The sequence below is a fragment of the Loxodonta africana genome, chromosome 15 (assembly GCF_030014295.1).
Source record: "Loxodonta africana isolate mLoxAfr1 chromosome 15, mLoxAfr1.hap2, whole genome shotgun sequence".
Lineage (NCBI taxonomy): Eukaryota > Metazoa > Chordata > Mammalia > Proboscidea > Elephantidae > Loxodonta > Loxodonta africana.
The window spans coordinates 83,368,033-83,375,566 of record NC_087356.1 but is presented as its reverse complement, the minus strand read 5'-3'; the positions used below and the strand labels follow the sequence as shown (position 1 = coordinate 83,375,566).

Sequence of the window (7,534 nt, the reverse complement as noted above, 5' to 3'; positions counted from 1 at the left end):
CTGGTGTCAGAATTGCTAAAAGGTTGGAGAGTGGACGTATGTCTGACCTCTACCTCACCTCGTAGGAAGCAGATTAGGCTGATCCCAGCCATTATCCCCACTGAAGTTAGACAGGCTCTGATGCTCCTACGACTCCCATCATTTCACATGCTTTTCCATGACTCTTGTCTCTAATCTCTTTTGTTACCCCAACGTCTTGTCCAAGATACTAAGTTATGCTTGAAATAAGAAGAGAGTGTATTCGTAGCCCAGTTTCCAAAGAGATAATATCTAAGGAAGTTAAACATTTACTCACATGTGATTCCCTGTTCTCACCAGGTCCATTCACTCTGAACCTGGAATGACTTAATGAAACAATGCAGCCAATAAATATAAATGTTTAAATTGCCATCAAATGGCAATGGTTCGTTTTCTTTTTTTAATTGTGCTTTTTAGGTAAAAGTTTATCGGCTCTGTCCAGGACCCTCCGCTGTGACCCCAGTCTGAGCAGTTGTTGGTGGTGACAGCACCATCTAGTTCTTTGGGGCTCAGGCTGGGGGAGGGGTTGGTTCATGTGGCCCATTGATCCTTTGGGCTACTATTTTCCTTGTGTTTTTGGTTTTCTTCATTCTCCTTTGCTCTGGGTGGGATGGGACAAATAGACATATCTTAGACATCCACCTTCAGGCTTTGAAGACCCCAGATGCTACTCACCAAGGGGGAAGTGGAACATTTTCTTTGTAAGCTTTGTTAGGCCGATTGTCCTGGATGTCCCCCAAGACTGTGGTCCCCCAGTGACCAGTTTTTTTGGAAGAAGATCACCAGGCCTTTCTTCTGAGGCACCTCTGAGTGGACTTGAGAGTCCAACTTTTCAGTTAGCAGCCATGTGTGTTAACCATTTATACCATCCACGGACTCTTCTAGTGGGGTAGAAAGACAATAGATAAAGAGATTTGTAGCATGAAGTCATCAGTGTAAGGGACTGACAATGATGGTTGATGCTGCTTTAAAAGAGTGATTGGGTGAGGCTCCTTTTGAGCAACAAGCTGAGATGGATCACCTGGGCAGCACCCTGAGTGAAGTGAGGGAACGAGCCATGTGAAACATGTGGGGAAATACCATTCTCGAGGGAGGGACTAGGACCCGGAGCAATAGCATGCTGGCATACTCAGGGAACCAGGAGGCAGGCTGTGAGGCTGGAATGCAGTGAGGGAGGGCGAAAGAGGTCTGAGGGGTAGGCAGAGACTTACCGGCCATGTATGTGCTACAGAAGCCTTTCAGATCTGCCATTTTGACTCATAGGCCTAGCACAACGTCTGACACCTAGAAAGTTCTCAATAAATGTTTGTGGAGTGAAAGAATAAGTGAAACACAATCTGGAAAACCGAAGTTAAATAGGTTTCTCTGCAGCAGGATATCCCAGAAACGTTAACATATATGATATAAATCTTCAAGCAGGGAGAGAGCATATGACATTGCCCAAACTTATTTGACCACGGACACTTATTTTCTGGATTATTTGAAGGAACTTGGGTTCTGCAGTTTGGAAACTACTGCTGTAGAAAAGCCTTGGTTTTCTGATGCGTGTTCAGAAGAGTAAGCTGGATAGCATAATATCCTGGAAACACAAGTTCAAACCCAATTCAAACATGATGTGGGCACAAGGGGGCAGGGCACAAATGACCCTCTATCTTTACAAGATTTCCCTTCCACTCCTATCTCACCTTCACTGCCTTTTTTTTTTTTTTTCTGGCTAAGGTATGGAAAAATCCATTTATTATTGGCTCAGCCAAAAGAGATTGGGCCCCACCCTAGACCTACTCAGAAACGCTGGAGTAGGTACCAGCAATTGGGTTCAACAAATCCTCCAGGTGATTTTAATTGAAGCTTAAGGTCAATGAGGACCTGAATTACTGCAGGGTGGAAAGATGGAGAGGGTGGCATTTAGAAGGTAAAATCAAAGAATACATATATTGATTTGATTGATTGTACATGGAAGGTATGTGACTCTCTGGATCTGGATCTCCTGCTAAGGGCAAGGAACAGTTTTCCAGAACCCTGACCCATTTACTTTCCCTAGAATAGCTTAAATATATAAAAAATAATAAGAATAAAAAAAAAATCATTTGCAGAGAGATAAGAGTGGTTCAAGTCATCTAAACCAGTAATTCATTCTCACCTTAACATCTGGGCAGATACCAAGATAATTCATTTTTCTATTTCTTCAGGGTCCAACTTGGAGGTTGTAATGATGCAGAACTTTACATCTACTGAGGTCTTACCATGTAACAGTAAGTCCAGTCTGCTGTTGTCTGTGGTGCTCACTATTTATCATTCAAAGGACATTATTACTTTGAGAGCTACTCACTCACCATTTTGATTTCTCAGCATCATGGTTTTCCTGGGACTAATGGTATCAGCCACCTTCCAAGATTTTATTTTTGGAAATAGTTTCCATATTAATTTAAACCAATTTTCATCCTGAGTCAGATATGTGGTTGGGGAACCCTTAATTTTAGATGCACTCTCTCAAAATGTACAGGATATTTGTATTTAAATTTGAAATTTATTCCCCAAAATCCAACAGTTGGGTGCTGGTGCTAGGTGAAAATGTCTCAGATGGGCTGCACAGCTTCAGAGTTAGAACATGGTCACTGGTGGTTTCTAATTCCTCTTTCAGTCAGGTCATCTCATGCATAGGCCTATGTACTAGAAATTTCTGTGGACTTTTCAGTTTTACCGCATGGACTTCAGTTGGTGAACACAAATTCATCTCACTTATAAAAATGATTTTTCTGCTGCACTGGCTTTAAAGTGAATTTCAGTAAAGCAAATGACTTCCATTATAACAATCAATGGGGTATACATTACACAGGGACTCTTTTTCATGCATTCAGCAAATGTTTTTTGAGGGCCTATGATGTGCAAAGCACTTCGCTAAACACTATGGAGAAGAGTAAACCAGTTGTCATTAAGTTGACTACAACTCATGGTGACCCCACATTTATCAGAGTTGAACTGTACTCCACAGGGTTTTCAATGGCTGTTTTTTTGGAAGTAGATCACCAGTGCTCTGGGTGGACTTGAACCATCAACCTTTTGGTTGGCAGCTGAGAGTGTTGGCAGCTGGGTTCATGGTTTATTTATATCTATGTTCTCCAAAGAGTCCTTTGCATCACTCAAGGACTCTTTGGAGAACGTAGATATAAATAAACCATGAACCCAGACCTAAAGCTCACAATCTGTGAAAAAGACAGATCCTGTTTCTGCCGTGGCAACCATAATCCATTAACAACCTTAACACCAAAGACAATTATCACATTCTTGAGGCAAATTGTCATCGTGACACTCTTGTTCCTCTTTTGCCTGAACAGTAGCAATTTCTAGTAAAGACAGGCAGTTTCTTAAAAAATAGTATCAGACTATTAGTTTTCAGAACCATGTAGAAACCTGAAGTAATTTAATATGGAAAAATTTTAAGTTCTTAAATTTATATCCAAACCCTCAATAATACAGGTAGGTGACTGTCTTAGTTGTATAGTGCTGCTATAGTAAAAATACCACAAATGGATGGCTTTATCAAAGAGAAATTTATTTCCTCACAGTAAAGTAGGCTAAAAGTCCAAATTCAGGGCGTCAGCTCCAGGGAAAGGCTTTCTCTCTCTGTCGGCTCTGGAGGAAGGTCCTTGTTCTCAATCTTCCCCTGGTGGAGGAGATTCTCAGGCACAGTGATCTGTGGTCCAAAGGATGTGCTCTGTTCCTGGTGGTGTTTTCTTGGTGGTAGGAGGTCCCTAACTCTCTGCTTGCTTCCCTTTCTTTTTATCTCTTGAGGCCACACGCCAGGGAAACTCACTTTACATTGGGCTTTACATTGGATCAGGGTTATGACTTGGTAAGGGTGTTACAATCCCACCCTAATCCTCTTTAACATAAAATTACAATCACAAAATGGAGGACAACCACAGAATAGTGGGAATCACGGCCTAACCATGTTGGCGTAGCGGTTAAGTGCTACGACTGTTAACCCAAAGGCTGGCAGTTTGAATCCACCAGGCGCTCCTTGGAAACTCTACGGGGCAGTTCTACCCGGTCCTATAGGGTCACTATGAGTCGGAATCCACTCAATGGAAATGGGTTTGGTTTTGGTTTTGGCCTAACCAAGTAAATACACACATTTTTGAGGGATATAATTCAATCTACGACAATGACAAGGAAGGTTTATAAATAGCAAATATAAAAGTGGCCTTAGAATCTTACCTAGGTGCAAGCAAGCTCACTGACTCATCTGCTGCTTCAATAGTGGAGTGTTTAGAACAAGAGGGTAATGGTTTTTCTTTTTTCCCTGCACTATTCAGATGACACTGAGTATATTTACATTAAGTTCTAGACACAACAATTAAACATGTAAGAGGTTTATTGCTTAATTGGAGAACATAATTCTGGTGCACAAAAAATAAACATGTGACACTCATTTCATAAACATGTTCAAGCTTCTTTCAGGAAGAACTAGTCTGAGGAGGAGATTTAGCAATTCAGCAAAGCCCATAGCATCAATGTAATATTCACCAGGGCCACTGAGTCTGCTACTTCCTAGCCCCTCATTTCTTCCTGGCTTTGGCTATCACTCTCACAGTTGAGTGGACTTGGAGACAGGTTGGATTCCAACGAGACACCGTAAATGCTCAAGAGGAAACCCATCGCCACTTCAGGAAAAAGCTGTTTAGTGAGAACTTTTAAAATTCATCCCTTTATCATGACCTTGTTAAAGGCGATCCTTGCGCCATGTTTATGTGCAAAGGTGTGACATAAGTTGGCTTAAGACTGGAAGCCAGTATGTATTGTAATTATTATTTCCCTAAGCCAGTACCTGGAACATAGCTGGTACTTGATAAATATTTGTGGAATTGCCAGAGACTGAAAATATAAAACAGAAATGTCAGACTGGAACGAAGACTCCTTTCCCTAGTGGTTACGCTTTGCAAAAAAGGTGGATTACAGCATTTTGCAAACAGGCTGAGTTAGATGCAACAAAAATTAGAGACGACTGCTTGAAAAGAAAACTTATCTGCCTCATGGGAGATTCAACACTGTGACAGTGGATTTACTACTTACAAAAAGTTGTGATAAGTATGATTTTTTTTTTAGTTGTAGTTGAGTTTTGAGGTATTTTTATAAGAGTTGGAACTCTGCTTTCCTTTTCTGATGGTTGTTTTATTTTTTTTTTAATTCATCAATAAGATTTTTTATAATATTTACAAAGATGTTATAATAAAAAATTACATTTTATTTTCTTGTTTGCAAGAATATTCATACTTTTCGTCTTCACATATTTTGATGAAAAGTTAAAAATTTTATTGAGATTTTAGTGCGTCTGGTATGGTCCTTACCTCCCATAGGCAGCAATGCTCAGAATAGAAGTGACCTTGGTTAGAATTTTACAGATGGTGTTGCAATTTAAAATTATACCTGTTTTTCCTTTTGTTAAAAGATCTACTGATTTGTTTTACATCAGCTTTAAAATATTTCGATCATCATGGAACTGGGATCTTTAAAGCCCATGCGCTTCTGGATGCCGAAAGACACATTTTGATTCAGTGAGAAAAACATGGTCATCCACTTATTACCAAAAGCCGTTCTCAGCGAAAGATGAAAACTATATCCCACGAGAAATTGACTGGGTAGCAGGAGACAATGACACACCATTGTCATTATCCTTGGCCAGCACTTCAGGCCTTTTCCCATCAACATTTTCATTCGTAGGGCCATCAACTTTCAAAAGGCCATTGAATGTCTATTGCTGCGAAGCCCAGAGACCAAAGTTATCCTTAAAACTGGAAACACCAGGGGGATGTATCTAAATGCAGAGATGCTTAGTGACTTTCATGGCTACATTCAGAATCTTATAATGCATGATATTTTTGTGGGTCTCAATGTTGGTGTTATTGATGCCTGGGAAATGACTATTGCATATTGCATTAATAATTCCCACCCACCTGATTACGTGATCAAATATCAGGTTAACATGTTTTTAAACTACATTTGCCAGAGGGCAAGTACAGAAAAAATAGCACTCACTGTTCTCTATAGATGACTCACATACACCTCAAGGATAATCTAATTCAATCCGAAGTATGAGGAAACCAAACGTAAAGGAATCTCTTCAATGCTGAGTTTGATGACCAAATAGCAAAACAACACCATTCATACTTTAATTTTAAGACACATGGCTTAGAAAGGACACCCTGGTGGCGTAGTGGTTAAGTGCTATGGCCGCTAGCCGAAAGGTTGGCTGTTCGGATCTGCCAGGCGCTCCTTGGAAACTCTATGGGGCAGTTCTACTCTGTCCTATAGGGTCGCTATGAGTCGGAATCGACTCGACGGCAGTGGGTTTTTTTTTGATGGCTTAGAAATGAGTGATGTAAATGACCCAAGTTTAGAGAAAATGTGATCTATAGGAGAAGAAAACTTAGTGGAATCTTGAAACAGTTATTTGGAGTTTGGTAACCAGTTGTTTGTTAGACTCCAGTAAGGATCAGGGTTCGCAGTTGGAATCCCACAAGCTTATTGAAAGGAACCAACTTAATGATTATGTCAATGTACTCTGATTCTTGCTGATCCGAAAACTCTGAGATGAGATTCCCTCCAGAGGAGCTCAAATGACTTCATGAACTTTGTCTCTATATCTTCCTCTCAGCATAAAAGTATCCACCCTTTCCATTAATATACTCTGGGTCTCAAGAGTGGGAATATTGTTTTGTTTCTCAAGGATGATTTCCCTGTTTGGACTGTTTCTTAGCGAGAGAAGGTAAAATTATAATGCTATAACATCAATGTAAAGGCCAGGTTATGCAGCTTAGGACTGGCCTACTCTAAGTAAGGGAACTCACATTAGAAATTTTCTCCTTATATCTAGCTACTCATTGATTCTAATTCTCTCTATAGAAAACTTTCCAAAATAAATCAAATTATTCTTCCAATCATTGCACCCTTAACTGCTTAAAAGAGGTATTTCCCCACCAATGCTATCTCGAATTTCTTCGACCTACTTCTAATGTGGTAGTTTCTAGTTTTGTTACTATTTCTCTTCTCTTCATGCACAGCAGTTTGCCTCTATCACTCTGCAATGTGCCTTTCATTTCGTCTCTGACTCCCAAAAATTGAATGCCCTAATTTAGATGTGACCAATCAGTCCAGAATAATAAGGATCTGCTATTCTTGTTCTGGAAGCCCTGGTGGAATAGTGGTTAAGTGTTACAGCTGCTAACCAAAGGGCTGGCAGTCCGAATCCACCAGGTGCTCCTTGGAAACTCTATGGGGCAGTTCTACTCTGTCCTATAGGGTCGCTATGAGTCAGAATTGACTCGACGGCACTGGGTTTGGTTTTTATTCTCGTTCTAGAGCTGCACCATTCAATAGAATAGCCATTAGTCACACATGGCTGTTTAAGTTTAAATTAAATTAAAAAATTAGTTCCTCACTGGCACAGGTCATGTTTCAAGTGTTCAATAATAGTGGTACTGTATTAGACAGTACAATATTTGCTTGCATACTTCTC

General features: G+C 40.2%; 1 pseudogene; it reads left to right on the top strand.

The window, feature by feature from the left end:
- The first annotated feature begins 1,084 nt into the window (after window positions 1-1,084).
- LOC100674266 (NXPE family member 2-like) lies at window positions 1,085-6,109 on the top strand (annotated as a pseudogene).
- The last annotated feature ends 1,425 nt before the right edge of the window (window positions 6,110-7,534 follow it).